The sequence below is a fragment of the Trachymyrmex septentrionalis genome, unplaced genomic scaffold (genome assembly GCF_001594115.1).
Source record: "Trachymyrmex septentrionalis isolate Tsep2-gDNA-1 unplaced genomic scaffold, Tsep1.0 scaffold43, whole genome shotgun sequence".
NCBI classification, from domain to species: Eukaryota; Metazoa; Arthropoda; class Insecta; order Hymenoptera; family Formicidae; genus Trachymyrmex; species Trachymyrmex septentrionalis.
In genome coordinates, this window is record NW_017305601.1 from 924,498 (window position 1) to 946,919 (window position 22,422).

A 22,422-nucleotide genomic window follows, 5' to 3' on the forward strand; every position below is an offset into this window, starting at 1 on the left:
TTAATCAAGCATAATGCTGTTCGTGGCCCTCGTTAATTATAAGCTTTGCCGCATGGTTGACTGGCGTTGCGAACACTAAAGTTGCGTCGAGGTCGACAAATGTATATACGGAATTTATCAAACTTTACTCAGACGAGATTGAGTAACTCGTTAGAAAAGCGAGCGCTGGATTAATCAGCTGTTTTATATGCAGCTGTGTACTCTGCATGCCGCGAACCTACACAGAAAGTTCTAATAATAATCGATAAGTGTTCATAATTGCGGGCTTATGCGCATAGATTATGTGTGTTGTGCGCGAGAAGTTTGTTAAGATACACGCAAGTCTTATTCTCACGAATCGTGTACGCTCTCGAATTATTAATGTGAAACGAGATATTCGGCGGAAAAGCTCGTCATTAAATTTCGATATCTTTCTATAATAAGCGATACACATAAATTCTAATGAGACAAAGAGTTCGACAAATAGTCAAAAATATAACACGAGTAAACAACTTGTTTTGAAGTAATTTGTTGTAATTCAATTATCTAATTACGTTTAATAGTCACATTCGTTATACACCATTCGTGTACACCATTCGAATATTTTTAGTTTTGTCAGCTTAGTTTAAAGCGTAGTTATTTGATTATAATTGGAAATCACATAGATGATATACGAAATTGGTTTCAAACACATAATCTAATTCTAGTAGCAGAGGTTATTTTGACATAATTCCATTTGGATTTATATTCTAAATGTTGTGTTATTATATAAGCCTTGAGGCATTACATATCCCTTTCACTAAATCTGTTACATCGATTGTGCAGAATATGAGATAGATTTATCAATTGAATATTCGACAAACTGTTGTCACATTTTATGTGAATATACGTAGCCAATTATTATAATTTGTCATTTTGATTTGAATATTTAATATATTGTTATTTTGTACAACTTTCATCTTAAAGTGAATGAATGTTTTTTATATTGTTGGAGTAGCTAATTGATATATACGATATGTATAATTTATTTATTTATTTAAATATATATATTTATGTGTGTGTATATATTCAAATTTTATTACAATACATTTTCAATAAATGCTAATTTTCTCATACAAACGTGCCGATAATTCCATCACGAGACAAATATTAATTGAACGCGCATCGATATCGTCGCTTGATACGGGTGTGAATAATCCCAATAGAATTATTACGAGTGAGGTTTCTTCAGCTGTATATTTAACGGATAATCATTTAATTACTTAAACAGATATTGCCGATGCAAACGAGATATTAATTGAATGTAGCGGGATTAATGGGATTAACGTCGCGCGTTTCGCGGCCAGAAGCGCATAAATTCCGCCCGCGATATCCGCTGCCCCAATTTCTTTGAAAGTGTCTCCGAGAATATCACGGTAAGCTCGCGGGATCGAATAGACAGGTAGAGGCGATAAATAGAGGAACCACATTTCAAGTGGCCTTTTTTTTTTCAGGGAAATCGCAAAGTGCCTTTAAAGCAAGGCATATAATTCCTCTCGACGTACATTCACGGTAACTTCCGATTCTTTACCACCGGCCGCGGCGTGATGGCTCTTAATATTGGATTTTTGTGCCGTCTAGACGTAAACACTTGAGCGTGCTTTTCCTTAGAGAGCAAGAGTGCGCGTGTCCTCGCGCACAACATACATACACACAGATTCACACACACGCGCGCGACTACACACACACACGCACACGCACACGCACACGACTGAGCGAGGGATATCGTATACGCAAACACTAAAAGCCGCCCCCAATGTTCTCTATCGTCGCCGCTTTATTCAAACTGCTTGCTTACTCACCTTGCCGCGTTTGTGAGAGTATTATTCGCATAAATCCGTCGTTACCAGTCGGAAGCTGATAATCCGTGTAAACTTGACAGGTCCTGTAACATCAACCAGTATATCCATTTTAAAGTAGCGTAGATTTGTAGAGAAATGTAATCTATGTATAGAATACGCGTATGTTTCTCTTTTACGAACAATATAATATATGAATATGATTATTTTTATTTTAAGGGCAGGTAGGTATCCTAAAGTCACCGATTCAGTAAGACTCACGTACAGTTAGAAAAGTACTCGTTTGAAAAATAATCTGTAAACCAAGACTTTAGAATCCCCTTAACTCTTCGTAAGCACACATATTTTTACTTACTTCATAGGTACTCTTTTTTTTTTGTGCAGACCAAATTTTTCTATTATGTTGTAGGCTTTGAAAAAAATCGAAAAAAATTCAGGATTACTTTTCAACATCTTTGCTACATTGTGCCAAATAATTATTTAATTAAATATTACAACCTTTATTTAATAAAAATTGAAAAATTTGTGCCGAGAAATTTGAGAGCGAAATTTCGCCTGAGTAGAAAAAAAATCCAGTATGCTTATACGAAGGCTTAAGGTCTATCAGGGAAGTGTGTGAAAACAAGTGTTAACATGAAAGTTTCCGTAACGTTTCGCGAAAAGCGAGTTTATTTATCGGTCACCGTCGTTTCCGTTCAACTTCACCATCATCTTCGGGGAGTTAACCTGCGAAATCGAATTTTATATCTTACGGTACTTTCTCGGGAAAACCATCTGGCTTCTTGTTTTCGTATCAGGGAACTGTTAGCGTGCCACGATACCTCAATCCATTTTTCTCTCTCGCGCTGCTATTTATGAAAACGTCTTGGATGAAAAAGCGCGACTTGTAGAAACATCGTCTTCTTCGTTTGGTAAATCGTGTCTGCGCCGTACATTTAATTAATTATCTCGCGCTTTAATCTACCGCGGTGGCTATGTAAAAGTTTTATCTCACAATCAGCTCCGTTATCGCGCGGTATATTCATTAGACTCATCTGTATTTACGCCGTCAAATACGCCGGACGGGTAGACTTGTTTGCAAAACGCTATAACGCCGCTCCAATGATTTTAATATATTTATCTGTTAAACACGCGCCGATGTGCACGTTTTGTTTACAAGTGTGTCAGCGAATTTGCGGAAAATGCCGATAGCATCGATTTCCAGCTGAAAACTCCTCGGGTCTAGTATTTAATTGGTATTAATAGGTCATTGGAATTCGTACTGCGCTCGCCGTTCCCGAATTCGAGCCCATCCCGCGGGGTATCGCATTTCCTTCCGATTCCGATCAATCGATCGAACCGATCGGATCGAAGCGATCCACGCCCGGCGGCACGTCACGCGAAATTACACGGATGTCAGTTTCGGCAGAAAATCCCGAGACGCATCCGCCGATCTTGCATGAACAACGGGTAGTAACGAGGAACGCGCGCGTACGTGAGGGAGGGAAGGAATAAAAAAAAAACGAGAGATTGGCGCAACGAAGGGAAAAGGATGGGGGGGTTGTGGCACGGATGAGCGAGTATCGAGCGATCGTTTCGACGGCGCGGTGCACGTACCAGCCCCGAAATCCCTGATTTACCGCTCGGGAGGACCGCGCCGCTAACCGCTTTGCTATTCCCCAGCCGCTCGCATTGCTCGCAGCCGCGGCGATGCTAATTCGTGTGCGTGCGGCACACGCGTGTATTAATACGAGCGGAACGCGCGCGTAGTATTATGCACTTATGTATGATTTTTTTCCTCCTGTAGGCAGCAGAGAATAGACGCCCACGGCTTGTGTGTGTCACTAGCACGGTGCCTTGCACATGGCACGTGGTACACCCTCACGTTCGCGTTGTATCTAATTGTAAGCGAATTTGTCTCTTTCCCTATCCGTCGCGTTTAGCCGAATGTTTACACGTATTTGTATCCTATCTAACTACCTGTGCCATCCCTCTCTTCTTCCCTAGTGTATATACGCGTATTTAGTCGGGTCCGGATAGTCACGCGCGCGAGAGGTGGAGCAAGTTATGAGTGCAGGGATAGAGAAACGTCTCTGTGGAAGTGGTTTCCGTATGTGTTACGCGCACGTAATATCATTTACACTCAGCGAAATCTACAAATGGCGAGCGACCGCGGCCGCTTGCCGAGCGTCGGTTTATCGCGTTAATATCGTCCCGGATTAATCGGTTACTTTTTAGTTCCCCGAGTTTCCCGATCACATCGCGCGGTAATTTCGTAAATGGCAATCTCGTTAAAACTTTGCGATAACGCAAGATACCACCCGAGCGTCGACGCCGCGGGTTGGAAAAATTCGATGGCTCGTGGATTCCAAGTCGAGCGTCCTTAAACGCGTTGTTAAAATATTGTTCGTAGCGCGCCGTTCATATTCGAATACAGTTCGAATACAGGCGAATATACAAAAGGTCGCGTGAGGGTGCAATAAACATTTCTTTTTGTTCCTTCGCTCGCTACCGTCACAAGGGCATAAATAAATAGCTAACGTTGAGACGCCACGTACCGTTGTGCACGCACGAGCGGCACGATCGCGCGCGATGCAACATAATATCTTCCTCAACAACACATCTCCTTCTTCATATTTATTGCCAGAAGTGCGCGCGAAGAAAAATCCTCGCGCTCAGTTTTCATTTCCACCCTCCGTGCGCGGCACTGTACGCGCTGTTTGCCATGGACTCCTTAAATTTTGCAGAGCTTCCCGCGTGGCGTACTCGGCGAAGACGGGGCAGACGGACAGATCCGAGCTGCTTCCTCCTCTTTCACTCCGTATCTCCACACCCTCCCCCGCCCTTATCCTTCCTTCCCGACGGAAGGAAGGCGGATTCAAAGCCGAGGCGTTGTCACCGCTTTTCCACGGCGTAACGACCCATCCTTCTTCCCTCTTACGCCCTTCCGACACACATAAACGTGCACACAGACACGCATTGCACATACCTTCTCGTTCATTCCCTCTTGGCTCTCTCTCTCTCTCTCTCGTCTTCTCCTACACTATTCCTCCTTCGCCTTTCTCTTCTTGGTCTGAAGATCAGCTCGAGTGGCTCGGCGTTTTGCGTGTTCCGGCAATTATTCCTCGGTAGTCGTTAATCTCCACCCCCGCCATCTCCATTCTACTGGCACCTACGACCCCTGTCGCGTAAATACGCACGCATTCCGGCAATCTCGTTGTCTCACGTGAAAGCACTCGAGGCGCGTTTTTTTTCCCCCCTCGGCGACTTGTTCTGAGTAAATTCGCATGCACATCGGTAAGCGATTAGCAATGAGCAATAAATTGTAAACGACGAGGCAAGAAAATTCATTTATCGTTGTTGTGCTACGTAAAGTTTCTTTGAATTTTATTAACTAACAAAATAGAAAAACTTTGCTTATTTAATGGAGTGATCGACCTCACTCGTTAATTAAATTTTAATCAAACAGACAAGTGTTGGTACATAATTTTAAGAAAAGTAGCCAAATTTTGTACAATTAATTTAATTAATGTTCTTTTTAGACAAAAATATATTATTTAATTTCCCTTCTTTACTTCTTGAATGGTGTCCGAATATTTGTACTGCGTCTAACAAATGCAGGGTGCAGTTTGCACTTGTATTCGTGAATACGAAGCAGAAGAGGGAAATAATTGAGCGAGTAATAGATGTCTTCTGCGACTTCCGTCCCGTGATTACGAACTCCGGAGTTACCGGAATAAAGTGACCGTAAAATTCAACAGGATTTCATGTCCCCAAAAATTTAAGAGCCTACATTCCTATAATTTGAGATCTTAAGTCGGCATTTAAGCTCCACGTGCCGCGAGGCCACCCAGAACGCCCAACATTATTACCGAGCTTAAAGCTCGCGTGCCTTGTAATCTTGAGCAATGGAAAGTATATAATATGGCAATTACCAGCTCGTTTGAACGAACCCTTATGGCGAATCTTTCTTTTTTTCTTCTACTCAGCTCTTTGATCGTAAAATATCAGAGCAGGCTCAGATTGGACCGTAGCTCTCAGAGGATAACGTCGGCCATGTCTTGTGAGGCCTTTAAAGTGCTCGTTGTCGTCCAGAGAGGTGCTTTGCTCTCCTCCCTCCTCCCCATTAAATATTTGTATTACAGGCGCTTTAATTTTATCTGATTACTGATTTTAACTCAATACTACCAAGGGCCGATTCTTTTTCTTTCACTGTATATACCGATCACTTGTATTTGGCATTTCAATTTTATTTTCAATCTCACGTGTAATTGAAATAAGATGGATATTTTATATAAATTTTACTTCGGGTGAGGACATTTGCGATTTAATTTTTAAAATATTGAATTTAGAGCTTATTGAATTGCTTATTCAATTTTACTTTTTATTAATAATGAAAAATACGTGATTGACAATTTTACGAACTTGATTTCGAAAGTAATTTTAGATTAAATATGAATTACATGTCATAAAATTTGCGGAGACTTGTGTAATATAATTTTCTGAAAATTAAACATTGGAATTTTCTTTGAAAAGTCACAGAAATGTCCCAATGAAGAAGGAATTTAGATCTCGAATAATCATGAATTCGTAATCTTGTTAAGAAAGATAGACGACTATGCGCAATCGAATGGTTCTCTTCGTCCAGCAACATAGTTTTATCAGTCGGCAAGAGAAAACATGTGTCGCTGTGAGATACATTATTTCTCCGATTTCTCTCGTCTCTTTAAGGATCATCTTTCCGTTTTCCTGGATCTATCCATGACAGCTAAGAGGACCGATTCGATTTTGCCGTGACAGCGATCGTTTTTCGGACCCTACCCGTTTGGGATCCTGCTTTGCACGCGTAGCACGTAACTTCTCTTCCCTTCGACCGTCGTCCTCGTCTTTCCCTCCCCGACCGTTCTGTACATTTTTCGTATCGCATTCGCGTTTCACGTATCGCACGGCCAACGAAATCTCGTGTCCTGTTTTAAATCTGGTTACAGTGATGTATTGTCCGTCTAGCAATGGCTCTTCTTGGAAAATGATTAAACGAAACAAGCCCGTAGCGCATGAAAAGCCATGCGATGCTTTAAAAGCTCATGCAACGGGAAAGCCCGCGTATCGATATTACAACGCAATATGTAACGCAACCACAGGTTGTGGAGCGACGTGATTTATTTAAAATTGCACGCAAGTTCTAATGCCCTTGTATCATTAGCTTGTTAAAAATTGTAAAACAATTATTTAGCCAAACGATTTTAATAATCAGTATTTCTCATTTAAATTCACGATTTCCAATTTTCTACGAGCGCTTAATTATTAAACATTTAATAATTTTGGTATTAATTCGCGACCTATATAAACTAAATTCAATAGCGATTTAATTAAAACAATTATCTATACATTATATTTATATATTTTAATGAATCAAACTCGACGAGGGCATGGCACTTTTACATTTAAGATTTCGATTTTTCGTTAATCAATTTCTTTTCCAGTCGGAGAATGATTAATTAAATGGTCAAATAAAGTTAGAAAACGTGGAGCTTACGTTTTTCATAATTTGTAGGTAGTCGTTAACGCCACGCGAGACACCGAACGGCTTCCCTACTTGGATGCCTTCTTGAAAGCCTTCGGTATCAATAATTCGGTACTCGATAGTGCTCCTTTCAGAAACGCCGCCGTTCCTCAAGATTCCTCGAGAGCGCCGCTTTTCAGCCTGGAATCTCGAGCTCCACCGCTCCGTGCCGCTTTAAGTCTCGCTCGCCGTAAAAAGACGCGAACGTCGCGCATCGAGGATCCCTCTGATTACACGTGGAGATTCCTCCAGCTGTGAATAGCGTGCGCGTGGAAAGCGGGATCCGTCGGATTCTCAACGCACGCGGAAAAGTACGTTTCGCCGAATGTACGCGGCTCGAGTATTGCCGATCTCGCGTGGCTGAAGTGAAACGATCGCAAAAGCGACCTGTTTATTTTGCACTTTTTTTAAAACAACCATCGTTATGCAGATGTCAGTGCTCGTTCGAATATCGATTCAAAGTCTCGCGAGAAAAACAGTAGTCGCAGCGCGATTAATAATGTGGCGGAATTTCGAGATTTGACGAGACGGAATGGAGTTTGTTTGCAGGGTTGTCACAAAACTATGAAAATTAGGGAATTGAAAACGATCGGTGAAATCAGGAAATTTTGCAGAATTTTATGAAAAACTGAAATTCTGGGCTTTAAAGGAGTTTAGTATATCACGATTAATACAGTTTTCGAATACCAACTTAATAATTAAAGAGCAATTACTAATGCAAGCGGTGTCAACAATAATAGTTTATATTAATAGTTTATATTACCATGTTAAATAAGTAGGATGCTCAGAACGCTTCAAACAAATTTTATTTTTATAGTTTTTTCAATGATATTTTTTAATAGTATAGAATTAAATTTTGACATTATTGATATTCTTATGAGATAGAGAAATATAGAAATAATTAACTTTAAAACTTCTGGGTAATTCTTTTTATTTTCCTTTCTCAAAATAAAGAAAATTTGTTTAAGATAAATAAAATGCGTAGAGTAACCACGTGCCTACTTAAAGGTTAAATTAATTTCTCAACAAAGTACAATATTTAACGGTTTCCAGATTGGATGAAACAGAAAACTAAAAATATTATTGAAAGTCGGGGAAAATCATGAAATTTTGTCCGGAAATCAAGGAAAAGTTACGATATTTTTGGATGATAGGAACTTGTGATAGGACAATTCTGGTTTATGCTACCATGGCAATAGAGTCAATGATTTCTCGCTTAATCCTTCCGACCGAAAGATCGATGTCTTCGATCTCGGGCTCGTGTAAGCGAGAGGAGCGGCCCTCGTAACTTTTTTAACATTCGAATTTACACCCCTCGGTTTGGGCGCAAACCGTACACGGCGCCCGCCCGTGCGCATCATTCGGAACGAGAAAAAAAGACCGAGAAGCGTAACCCGCGCGAGGCCCGGAAAGATTAAATTTTACGGTCCGCGGAAGCGAAACGTAATCGCGCGAGTTCCGCGCCGCGCCGCAAACGCACATACAGCGTCGTCCGTCATGGTGATTGTGGGCATCGGGGGGATGAGGACGAGGAGAAAGGGCAGCATCGTTTGTCGTGCGCGCGCGCGCTCGTACACACCCTTTAATTACAAATTAACGGCTTTAATCAGGAAACTTGCCAGCTCGAGCAGCCTCGTATTTTCGCGTCAACCAACGACGCGTCGTCCTCATCCTCCTCCGCTGCAACGGTATTATCATCGCCGACGCAGCACAGGTACGACGTATATATACGAGACCGCATCGTTCATCGCCACCTTATTGGCCGAACTTACCAACTAATTTTATTAAAACGCCACCGCCATCGCGTCGACAGCGTATCCCCGGCACGTCCGCCCGTTCGTTCGCTCGATCTCGTAATTTCCGCGTAAAAAAAACCTCACCGGCGATCGCGGCAGATAATTAGATCTTTCTCAATATTTTTCTTGTAAATTGACGGCCGCTGACGGTTGCTTTACCGCAGGATACTCTGGAAAAATAAAACCCTCTTGCACGCGCGCGCATAGCAAACGAAAAGTTCAGGGCAAAGTGCATGTCGGCGCGAGTAGCCGCTCGATATCTGTTTAGTCTTCTGTTACTGTGTGTAACACACACCGCCCGGTGGGTACGCGGAATAACGCGGTAAATTACGGTATTTGGGACGTTTATGGCGCGACCGCGCGCTGCGTGTTTCACCGGTAACGATCGGTCCGCCCTAAAATATTCCGCCGCGTATATTTTCACAGTATCTTTTTCAGACGCGCGCGCACGAGTCTCCAGTGTAAATCATCTCGAGAGCAAAGGGACGAGGTAACGTCCTATTGAAAAGATTTAGACGTTCGAGCATCGATCGGGGATGCTCGTTACTGCGCGCCTTGCGTTCCTCTACGCGACGAAATTTATGAAAAACAAAATGACATACTGTAAATAATGGCATTACGCGAAGTGCGCGGAAAGATCTCGTTTCACCCGAGAATGTGAAGGTCATATGAAGTATTTTTATACTCCAATTATAAAATCACTATTATTAGTAGGTATATTATTGTTATATTTGGTATAAAAGTAGTGAAAAAAATATTTACTTGAAAAATAATCGCTAAAACAGGTGACTTTAGGAGTCTCCTTAATGAGTCAACACGACCTACGTCGCGGTGGATTGCTGAGTAATAAGTAGTAACGGACGATTATAAGTCAGCCAGTCGCGTCGTTCTTAATAACGCGCTTGTAGAATGCCAGTGTGAACTGTAGCGCGCATCAACATAATTGTATATTATTATTTTCTGAAAAAAAGTAAGTAAAAGTCAATTATTACATAAAATGGGCATATTGATACTACATGACAATAGTATTTCTAGGAAATAAAAATTTTAATTAATACAACGCTTTTTATTGCGGGTTTTCGATGGAATTACATATTTAAAGGTTCGTAAAGAATAGTTGTTAGGACAAAAATTCTCTTCATGCTAACACAAAGAAGTTACGTGCGAGGCGGTCTGCTGTTGATTTCCTCGATTTATGCACAAAACACATTTCTCTAATAAAGAGCGAGTCATTAATGCTTCCTCTTTTTCCTTTTTCCGTCCTCTACAAATGCGGGAGATATTCTCGCATGCATTTTTTTCATCCGTTTGCCGTCATTTACTACTCACTTAATACGTCTCTCTCGCAAGCTCGTCCGGCAACGTATAAATCGCAGATGACTTTGATGTCGCGTTAACAGTTACGTTGTATCTATTTTTTCTTCTGACGTACGCTCATATATTTCCTCGCAAAAGCCATCTCAAATGTGTGCCTCTCCTCGAGTTTCTTTCACGACACACAGAGATTGCGTTTCCATCAATTCACGCGTATTCGTAAAGCGTTGCAGTTCGCACCGGTGTCCTATAAGCGCGTTATTAAGAACGATGGGACTGGCTGACTTATAATCGTCCGTTACTACTTATTACTCAGCAACCCGCCGCGACGTAGGTCGCGTAGACTCATTAAAGAGGTCCTAAAGTCGCCTGTTTTACCGATTATTTTTCAAGTAAATATTTTTCTAACTACTTTTATACCAAATTTAAAAATTCTTTTCTACAATTAAAGTATAAATTAAAATTTATTATATCTAGCTTGAGATTGCTAAGCAAAATTAGTAGTTAGAAAGATTATCTATAAATTCCGATTAATTTTATAGATAACAAAAGTTTAATTCTTAATGTATGTTGTAATAAACTAGTTTATTTTTAAAGATCCAATAAACGTTGCTCGTGTTTTTTGATCTTTCTAACTATTAATTTTGCTTAGCAATCTCGAGCTAGATATTTTACACTATTTCAGTTTATATTTTAATTGTGCTTTTAACTACTAATTTTGTTTATCAGTTTCTGAAATATGTTGTAAAAATATTTGCTTTATATGAAAGTTTTGTACTTTATACGTATAAATTTTGGTTTGAATTTAGGATTACATGAATAATGTCGAATTCTTAAGATTAGGCTTAGATACCTAATATAAAAGATTAGGAAATTTGTACGTATGTGTGAAAATTATTTACGAATTCTCATTATCTAGTTATTAATATTCTTATAAAGATGCTTATTCGCATCAAAAATTACTTGTCAATTTAATAAGTAATACTACTACTCTGATTTTGCTCATAATTACGTTTCAAGGCCGAAAAAAATTTTGGCGCGCAAATTGCAGAATCAGATATGTATATAAATTCACACAGAAACACTTAAGCACTAAGATCCGCTTTGATCAAATATAAAAATTCTCTTATTTAATTAGATTTACTCTTATCATTTAAATTCGTGTATTATACGTAGGTATGTGTGCATTTTTAGGATCCCCTTAAAGAACGTCGTTATTCTTCGCGGCTATGGAAGAAAAATCGAATGCTCCGATCTTACGAATGTTCCGACATGAATTTTATAACTCGCTGCTTAAATTTCCGACATGAAAAAAAACTCGGATAATACGGTCCGTCGACCGGCTCCTTAATAAATAATTTTGCAAACGTTGCACGCGATCGCACATTTAGGATGACCATTAATCTTATCGGATCTCGGTCGTTAATGTTTTACGTTTGCCAAATATAGAAGGACGGAATCGAGTTTTTACGCCCGTATTGATAAATTGTACTCAGTATTTTTGGAATGATTTAGTTGAAACTATCGTTTCAAATGATACATTTATTATTATTAGTATCATCAGTTTCTTTGTATAGCCGCAAAATATTTATAGTTAAAATGAAAGTTTGGAAAAAAGATATTAAATAGTGAAATTAACTAAATCTGTTTTGTATTGATGACATGGCGAACTTTGTGAATGTATAATTTGAACGGTGAACTTTTTTCTCGTTGTACACATCTCTATTCCGACAAAAAAAAAGCAATTTAAAAAACGATGAAGGAATTTTTCCTGGAATGTAGTGATCGTATAATTGGAACGATAGATACAGAGTGCAGCTGTAAAAGAGTTTAGATGTTACTCGCGGGTCTCGCGTGTGTAACGCAGGTGAACGAACGAGGTTACAGACGCCAGTGATGCTCAACATTTTTAGTCTATCGTTTTGGTTAACGTAAAGGTAGTTACAATATAGAATAATCTAGTTGAACAACACAATTGTTTATATATTTTATTGAATTCAGACTAATGTTAAGCTCAATATCTAGAGATTTAAGAAATTTTACAAAATATATATTCTTTATATAAATATATTAAATATATTTTTTTATTAATAAGAGGTGAAAATTTTGGTAGTTTTAATATATTTTATTATTCGAAATTAGCGACGTAGAAGATATAATTTTTGTTTTTTCTTTTAACAATTATCTTTTAACGTAAACATTATAGATATTTACAAATATTTTCGATGTTTGTGTATAGGAATATTACATATGTTAAGAATGAAAACGGCAATATGTCACTTGGAAAAATTACTACAGAGTTGATAGAACAATTAAACTTACTGACACGGAAATGACAGTGAATCAACATGGGAACGTATCGCCGACGTTTGTAATTTGTGCGATGTTACCTTCGCTTGCCTGAGTGATCTTGAAGGCGCATTTGACAGGATTAGTTGATTGCGGCACTTGTAATTAACAGCACTTATCTAAACGAGTTCGGGGGCGCCGCGAGCGAAGGGATTAAATTAGATTCGCGCAATCTATTACGTCCGGAAGAAACAATAGTTGCAACTACACGTTGCGCTATGCCAAGCAGTCATGCGCAACTACGCCAGTTAAAAAGGTCGACGTGGAAATCATCCCGCTACGAGATCGTACACCGTGCTCTTGTTTCAGAACTGAGCGCACATGGACCGCAACACAGATTTAGATGCAACTGGGATTATTCAGCAGTGACTCTCACTCGTTTCATTGAAATTCTATAAGGACAAATATCTTTTCTTTTAAAAAAATATCAATATTTACGCAACATTACCGTTGAAAATTTTAACAGATTTATGATGAAGATTCAGGAAACTTCTACAAAAATATATTATACTTTTACTTCAAAAGTGACACAACTCAAAAAGTTAACTTTTCCAGAAAAAAAAGAATATATTCTTAACATGATTAAGTGTCATTTTTGTCATTTTTTGTCATTTTGTCGTTTTACAATTAAAAAAAAAAATCTTAACAAAATTTTTTAAATCATTCTTTAAGTTGTGACCATTTTTTTGAAACCACTCTTTCTGAGTGACAGTTTCTTAATTAATTAGTTTACTTTTAGTGAGATTGATAGAGTAATGATTAATATTTAACTCATTTATGGTAATAACCTGAAAATCACGTTTTTTTTAGTTTGTGCCATTTTTTACGAGCGATATTAAACGAATTTAGGTTATTATCATTTTTCATATTGTATTTTAACGATTTTTATAATATTTAAGAAGTTAAATGAGTTGATTTTTGACGATTAATAGGATAACGCGTTTACTTAATTCATGGTGACAATTCGAAAATTACATTTTCTTAGTTGTATTATTTTTGAAAAAAGGGAACGATATAGGTCAGTTTTGCTGAATGGCTGGTATAAATCGTAACTTACAATCGTCGATTTACGTTAAAATTATCTAATATTATATCGCGCGCAAGCGGAAAGGAGGAAATCATTTTCGTGAAAGGATGGGCTTTTCCAAAGCGATGTACAGAATCGCGACTACAATGGTGAAGATGGAGTTGATCCAAATATTGGAACTTTGCCGCAACGAGCACGATTAAAATCACCAACGCGACGTGCGTCTCGTATATACGACTCGAGCGCTTTGTCTCCGTGTTCATAGCACGGTCGCTCTCGACTCGAACAAGCGGCAACCTCGTCGACCTCCCTTTAATAATTCAGCAGCACTGCCTTCTGGCCGCGAATCCCGTTCGTAAGGGGTGCGATAGGGGTAGAACGACAATATACCTCAAGTGCTACGAGTGCCCTGAAAATTTCTTGTCGCGAAGGTGTCGAACCTCGGCGACACGTACCCTACACCGTCAGTGAAAATATACGACATTGTCGATGGGGCGGATAAAGCGGATCTAAAAGAAATGAACGAACCCAAACTTTATCAACGCCATCACAACGCGATAGGGTAAACTCAATCGAAAAATCAATTTACTGTGAAAAATACGAACGGAAGATAACAGTACCTAACCCAAATCCATTTAATATATCGCTCTCTCTCTTTTGCTATAAAAGTGGCACAACTCAAGAAACGTGATTTTATTATCACGAATAAATTAAGTGCATATATATTACAAGCATTGCTCTATCAGTCATAAAAAATGAATTAACGTAATAAAAAAGTTTGTCTCAAAAAAGATTTTTTTTTTAAATCGTGAAACAAAAATGACAAAAGCAATATTTGATCATATTAAGAGAATATATTCTTTTTGCCAATATTAATTGATTAGTCAATAATTTTTCTATCAAGTTGAAAAATAGTTTTTCCCCTTTTCTACAAAATTCGTTTTTTAAATAGTGTCACCGTTGTAATAATTAAATAAAGGAGCAATATATTAAGAAATAGCTTATGGTCCTATTTGTTTTTCTTTTATTTCTAATCTGTTCGATTTTTTTATGCAAAGGAATATCACTGTACTACCGAATTTATATTAAATATTCTCTCTGTTAAAACATATATCTTCAGCTGATTTCATTGAAGGTTTGGAGAATATGTAATCATCACATCGAATATTAGATGAATAAATGCAATTTACGTCTATTTCGAATCAAATGGAAATTTGATGTGTGTAATATCATGTAATCAATCTTGCAATGCGAACTAAAGATTATACAGCACGATTATTAAATCGCGGTCGTCAAATTCGAATTTCGCAGATAATTAGGGCGCACGAATCTGTCGAAAATAAATACCGATGAAAAGTATTATATCAAATAGATATTTTGATGTGATACGGAATGAATATGACTTAACGTATGCAATTACGTGAACAGAATAAATGAATGGATTCAATACTTTGCTTTTAAAGAGTTATTTTTTTTTTAACCTCTTCCGCAGGAAAGCACCACCGATATTTGCTGATTGGCCAGACGTAACCATTTTTCCAAAATTAATTTGCAACGCGCGATACGTAACCAGTCAAAAGCGCAGCAGTTATTTGTACGCTAAAGTGGCTAATTATGCTGGGATGAATTTTGGAGCGTCAACGTGGACGTGCATAAAATACCGTGGTATTTGATATGAAAATCGATTACGCAGACTGCACTTTATCGCAACGTTCCGATGACGAGCGAATGTATTTGATCTCCGGCATTCGTTCCATGTTTAGCCTGCGGTATCTGTATTTAATTGCCAGTGCATTGCACGCCTCGTTATTTCCATCACGCGAATCGGCAATATTTAAATAAGCTCAACACAAATGTGCTTTCAATCCTGACAATTAATCGATTCGGTCGCTTCGTATTCCGTAATCACGGACGTTGCGTTTGTCCACGCGAGTGACTTGAGAAGTCGGCTGTGGCAGATCGGCAAAATTCCCGTCATTATTCTCTCGATCCGGCTAAATTAATTAAGGGAGACAGAGATGTTTTTTCGGTTGACAACGTCATCATCGAATTGCGGGACAGTACGCGTGTCACGTGTTTTTCAAACTTCGAATGCACTCGAAAACTTTTACGCGCGCACAGACCAACTTGGTATCTCATAATTCGACGTGTAATGCTAGAAACCTCAGCCGCGTGCGCGGAAAAAGTTACAAATTCGCGGAGACAGTTGGAGAATCGTAAGTGGAAACTGGACGGAACGGGGTCGTTTAAAACCGTACGAGCCATTGTATTTTTCTTGATTTCCGCCGGAAGTTGAACTCGTCAAGATCGAAGTCGACGGGGATAAGAATAGCCGTACGATGAAACGGAAATATCTGCGCGCTAATCTGTGTGCGCGAGGTTGAAATTATAGCCCACCGCTGAGGGGCGGGATCTCGTCAAATAGAAGACAAACTCGAGCCGAGTATATGGCTGCCGAGTATAATTTACTTTCAAATCCAATTATACAGTAGCGAAGGATCTTTAGTCTCTGTTTCTCTCTCTCTCTCTCTCTATTCATCTACCTTTCACCTGTTCCACTTTAAAATAAAGTACGTCTTCCGATTCTGGGGAGATCATCCAATCCTTCCGCTCAGCTTTAATGGTTCATTACAACGCTTGTGCTTCTCCAGCTGGCCGCAAGTGCTCCGGGCTTATTAGAAGTCCCGGCTGGCCGTTTCGTATATACAGGGCGATACGGGAGATATGAAAATGAAAAAAAGTGCAGATATACGCCAGTTGGGGACGTTGCATACGCGCTGGATGCGCCTAATTGAAACCGGCGTTTTAATACGAGCGAGGGCCGCTCGATGAGAGGGAATCTTTTCTCGCGCAGAGGAGATACGAGTACAGAGTACGCTGAACAGAGAACGCGTGGAAATAAAAAGACCTCGTCCGGGACGACGTCGGAGTCGAGAGAAAACAGTCATGCCAGACGTACACAATAACGAGAAGTAAATTGAGAGGATTACCGACGTAGGACACGCCGCGGTAAGCTTTAAACTGTCCGTTGCGACGAGCCAACTCGCTCGCAAGCTGCTGGCGGGCTGAAAACGCGTCAGAAGCTCTCAGGGGTCGGTCACATATGCCTGACACGTTTCACCAGGAGTCTCATGTACGCGGAGTATAAATGGTGACGAAACTGCCGGAACCCGCGAGCGTTTTAATCTACCGGCCAGCGGAGCTATTACTCGCCACCCGGTGGAAGTCGTTTTGAGACGACGTATATGCATGTAAAGGTATATATGCGGGCACCTGGCTTCCTCCGCGATTCTACCGTTCCCAGGAACAATAGAAATTAGAGCTCTACCTATCTCCATGAATCATGGCTCTTTAAATTTCCATTCGGAGGCGAGGGACAGGGAGGGGAAGGGTATTATTTCTGCCCGACGCGAAATTACGCGTTGAATTTTTCCCATCGGACTCAGCCCCGGACCCCATCGCAAACGTTCGCGGCCAATCTTGCTTTTTCCACCCCCGAACTTGCCGCGCGCGCGCAAGCTTCAGTATTTTACGTCGTGCACAGATTGGTAAAAAATGTATTACCATCGAGAGATCACGTAACGTGCATATATATTCTACGACTCGGCTCGAAGAAAGGCCGAGCGGTCGCGCTTGATAAAAAGCTGCGAGAAAACTGCGTGAAGATGGGAGGGGCAGCACGTCGCCATAGGATGCATGGGGTCATGAACTCTTCCGGCGGATTTATCGCTTTATTTAAAGGCCACTACAAGCTAACGAGACGGTTGACATATCCACTTTTCCACCGCGGGTACAATTTAGTGGCACGTTACACGCCAGCGCGCCGCCCCTTCTATGAGTTATCATCCTTTGAAAGCCCCCGCGCATCTTCCGAAGCATTAATCTTGCTTGGAATCCCTTGCACCTTGGGCACCACCTGGTACATGATAACGTGGAATGAAGCTTCCCCTATTCGTAGACAGAAAGTAATTTGTTTCGGTTAACAACACTATTTGTAGCTTTGTTCGTGGCGGGATCGAAACAACTTCCATCGGCGATATCTCACGTGGAATACCGGCTGTTGGCTGGGTATTAAGAGCGAGATTGAGAAACCTTGGAAGGCGGAGAGATTACGCGGCGCGAAATAATGCTCTAAGTAATTATTACAGTCGGAAAATGTCAGGACGTTGCACGCTAATGAAGATAATACTCGCGCTGTAAATCGTGCCCGCATTAAAATGCACTCTCTCCCGCCCCTCTTTTCTCATTCTCTCTCTCTCTCTCTCTCTCTCTCTCTCTCTCTCTCCCTCTCCCTCTCTCGGACAAGGAAAGGTGAGATTGGTGGTTGTAAGGAAGAAAACAGGCGCTTCTCTCCTGCAGCAAAAAGGATTATCCACCGTGAAACTATTTACTGATTTAAACGTCGCATAAATCTTCCCTTCTAGTTCAACGGAGATTTTACTTAAAGGCCAAGGAGAGCCAGGCGCCTACCCTCTTCTGACTAAATTCATCGCTTTATTTAAAGCCCTATACGAACGTAACCGGGCGGGACGCGTATCGCGTTTTACGTTCCGCGGGAAATATTTACTGTCTTCACGCACGCCAGTGTGTTCTCCACGTTGCCTTATCGCACCGTCCCCGTACACGAGGAGAGAAAAGGTTGCCACGGAGGGGCAACTTTACCTAATCAAGTATTTACGAGGCCGATACCTGACGCTATCGAACATAATTCGAACATAATTGCAACCGCAAGCTGGAGCGACGAAACGATCATCATTTTCACGTAATGCCTTCGTAAACAAAAGGTTTGCTTTTTATTTCTGCATTAGACTGCACTAGAGAACTCTCTTTCTCGCTTTCACCAAATGTCAAACCTATCTCACTTTAAGTTCCAAGAGTGTATACTCTTTCAATTGTAAAATAAAATAGACATAAAAATTCCTTCGTTGGAATCTCTGCGCTAGAATTTCTCACCCTTTTACTCACTTTTCTATTTTCTTTGGATAGCCACGCTATCCAGAAATATCTGGCGGCAACGGCAATGGTGTCAAGAGCAAACATTAATTTCGTCGAAATTATACGCACGACCTACCACTAAAATATCGTTCCTTTCCTGTCACGCGATGTCCAGACGTACGGCGAATTCTCTTTGTAATTGTCGAGTAATCTGGCGCACAGTAAAGCAGCCGGCCCTAAAAATTCCCGCAATACGATCCGCTTGTAACCGGATCGCCATATTGGGATTGTAAGTCACGCGAAGAGCATCCGCTTTGAACACTTAACGCCAGACTTTGTCGGCGGCCGTAGACGTCGTAATCGTCGAGTCTCCTTCGCGTTCCTTTACGAGCTCGTACGTAGTAAAAAAAGGAACGTGTCCGCGCCATTTTGAAGACTCTTCCCGCCCGCAAGTACTGACGAAAAGTGTTCGTCTATAAAGCTGCATTTTCTGCCGGCTCTCAAAACCTTACTTCACACCCGGCTATTACGAGGAACTATTACGAGGAACGAAACACTGGCGGACAATGACCCAGAAATATTTTTAGACGTCCTATAAAAGCGAGCACCGATATACGATGTCTACTTTTGACGTATCTAGGAGATAAAAGGTACGAAAGCCGAGGGATGATAAACGGGATTTCCGGAATCGATCGAATGCAAACGGTGCAAATTTTTAGGATGCGATTTTTCCGTTTTTTTTTTTTTCCAACTAACGACGGTAAGATAGCGTTCGATTTGAATTTTCTGAAGGAAATTTCTCCAACTATCAGTTTCACGTGCATCACAGACGGTTCTCAAAGTTGTTTGTTATTTACTGCAAAGTGCAGCCTTGTTTATTTTATTATTTACGCGATTCGCGGCCATTAGCGATATTGCAGACCGAGCGGATCTTTCCACCATCGCGCGTAATCTCGACCGCAGACCGTGACGCATCGTGTAATTTAACGGCGCACCACTCCGCAGTTTTCCTGCAAAAAAAAAAATAATAAAAGAGGAGAGAGGTAAGAAAAAGAGAGAAAGAGAGAGAAAACGGAAGCAGAGTCCTGGTTTTATCTCTGTCGCAGGTGGCCGTCCATCTCCTGAGGGATGGCCACCTTAAAGTAGTCGATCAAAAATACGCGTGCAACTCGGGTCAGGTTGCGGGGGCCAATTTCTCGCTGGCTGTAATCCAGGCTCATAAACGTCCCCGATAAAGGCGAGCCATATATTTCTTCGCGTATACACCGCAGACGCATCCGCTACCATTCGCAATAAATAACCGTATTGTTTTAGGATCGCACGCGCATCTTTCCGATTGTCTGACGTCATTCGGTTTTTACTACCCGCCATTTAACAGTTTCTCGCGCATCCTCCCGCAGTATCTGTTAAGTTATTTATATCTCACCTCAAATGCAGGTTTGTATAAGATGGTCTCGCACTCGTTTGAAGCGCCGCAAGAATAGAATACCTCGAAGTAGTCTAATCGAATGAAATGGTAGAATAAGAAAGTAAAACTATTTATAAAAGTAAATGTATCTCTCTGCAGCAGTTCTGTTATTTCCAATTAAGTATAGAAAATAGTCCCTATCCTTCTGGTATCGTCTTCATTTTTTCGTCAACTTTCATGTAAATAAAATTCAATCTGACTTTAACTCTCTTCCTGCAATGTGTCAAGATTGTTTCTTCCTCTTTCTCTATTACGATTCTTCTACTACAAGATTTCTCGCATATGCTTGAACTGTAAATCACAACAATACTAAATCGCGTGCGACATTCTCTAAACGAACTAAATCGCAAGGGACACGCTTTCTGCTTCTATTAGGATTTCCGCAGGAAATATCGCGGAGTTATTTGTTTTTTCGCTTGCGGTCGCAGCGGTTTCCGCGAGCGGTTCAACTGGATACTCCACGGAGACCACGCTCGTCTCCGAACTAAAAACGAACGCTGAGATCTCCTTATCGGATGACCGGTCAAAAGAGTGAATGCTCGGCAATGCTACGAAAGAAAACTTAAGGAGCACGATTTCGTTCGTTCCAGTTTCCGGCTTTCCCACATGTTTTCCCACAGGTCTCTCTCTCTCTCTCTCTCTCTCCCCCCCTCTCCCCCTCTTTTCCACCCTCTCTCCCACCCCCTTTCTCTCTTTCCTTCTCTCTTCCTCCATTTTTCTTTTCCGCCCTTTATTTTGTTCTTTACATCAGCGTTCACGTCCATGGGAAAACTCTTTGAGCGAACGCGTGCCGCGTCACGTTTTCGTCGTACGGACGTAGGTGAAGAAGTCCCCTTTATACTCGGACCATGTCGAAAGAGATCGGGAGAGTGAGGACGAAGAAAGAACGCGCCGGGTGTGTAGCTGGTAAATGTCACGCGACTATAATTTATTTATGGACCCCGAAGGGGTGATGGATGCGACGTTGTGCGGACGGCGCAGGTAGATAGGTCGAATCAATCGATGCCGCGGGACGGCTTGGCCGATGATACTCCTGTGATACTTTTCGGATATCCACGAGAAATTACTTGAGATCGCACAGCGGAAACACGATAGGTCAGAGTATCACGAAATAAAAACAAGAAATCGAGACGGATGTGAAATAAAACGATAAAGTTAGACAATAGTAATACCATTTAATAAATTCGAGAAATCGGCATGAATGATACATTCTTTCCTTCGATTTTCCATTCTTTCCTCGCACGAGTGTAAGTGACGGTACACTTTATATTCGTATTTTATTGTTATGCAATTATTTTTCACACGGAAAAGATGGTTTTCCTGAAATATATAGAAATTCAGCTAGATATAGATGAATATAATCTGAAAATATAATTCTGTTGGGCAAAATAATTGTGTAGAAAGCTTAAATGTGTTGCTAAAAGTTTTTTGATCATACTTGAGTTTCCTATATAATTATTTTGATAGTCCAACAAAATTATTTTTGGATCTATATCTACTTACATTTTTAGATACTTTAACAAATTCTTCCATATTAAAAGCATATTATAAACTTGTATGTTAAAAACTTAAAAATAATTTAATAATGGATCGTATTAAAAGATACGGTAGTGTTAAAAGACCGCCACGTGTTTTTACGCGAGTCGACGAGTTACGAGCATCTGAGATTATCGGATCATTGAGATCGGAAGTTGATCGATTTCGAGTAGTCTCAATGGACAACTCGGGTTTAAATTATATAATTTATGTGCTTTTATTGCCTACGTGCTTTACAAACGGAGATATCGCGATGCGAAGTCCAAAATGTCAAATTTTTAAGGTACGTCATCATCACCGCCCTCGGAAATGTTATCCGTTTTATATTTTAAACGACAGATAACGTTCGCCTGTTGCGATACTATTTATCTACGGTTTCGCTAGCATTGTATCAATATATCGATAGAAAGCTAGATCGCTGGTCATTCGTGGCATCGCTTCGTGAAAATATATCGTTATCGTAATGGCTGCAGTACAAATTGCATAACGCCTAATGCGTAGCGCATAAGAAAATCAATCAATCAATCTTTATTAGATTTTATATTTTATTTTGTAATATATATGAGTTATACGAGGTCTACAATAGAAGTCGTAGTGGTCGTAGGGTTTTAAGTCGTAGAAAATTGACCAATCATAGT

At 40.4% G+C, this 22,422-nt stretch overlaps 1 long non-coding RNA gene across 1 annotated transcript; it reads left to right on the plus strand.

The window, feature by feature from the left end:
* The first annotated feature begins 490 nt into the window (after positions 1-490).
* LOC108751290 lies at positions 491-22,422 on the plus strand. Its single transcript, XR_001939476.1, has 3 exons — positions 491-502; positions 8,991-8,994; positions 22,351-22,422. It is a non-coding gene; the product is annotated as an uncharacterized LOC108751290 (long non-coding RNA).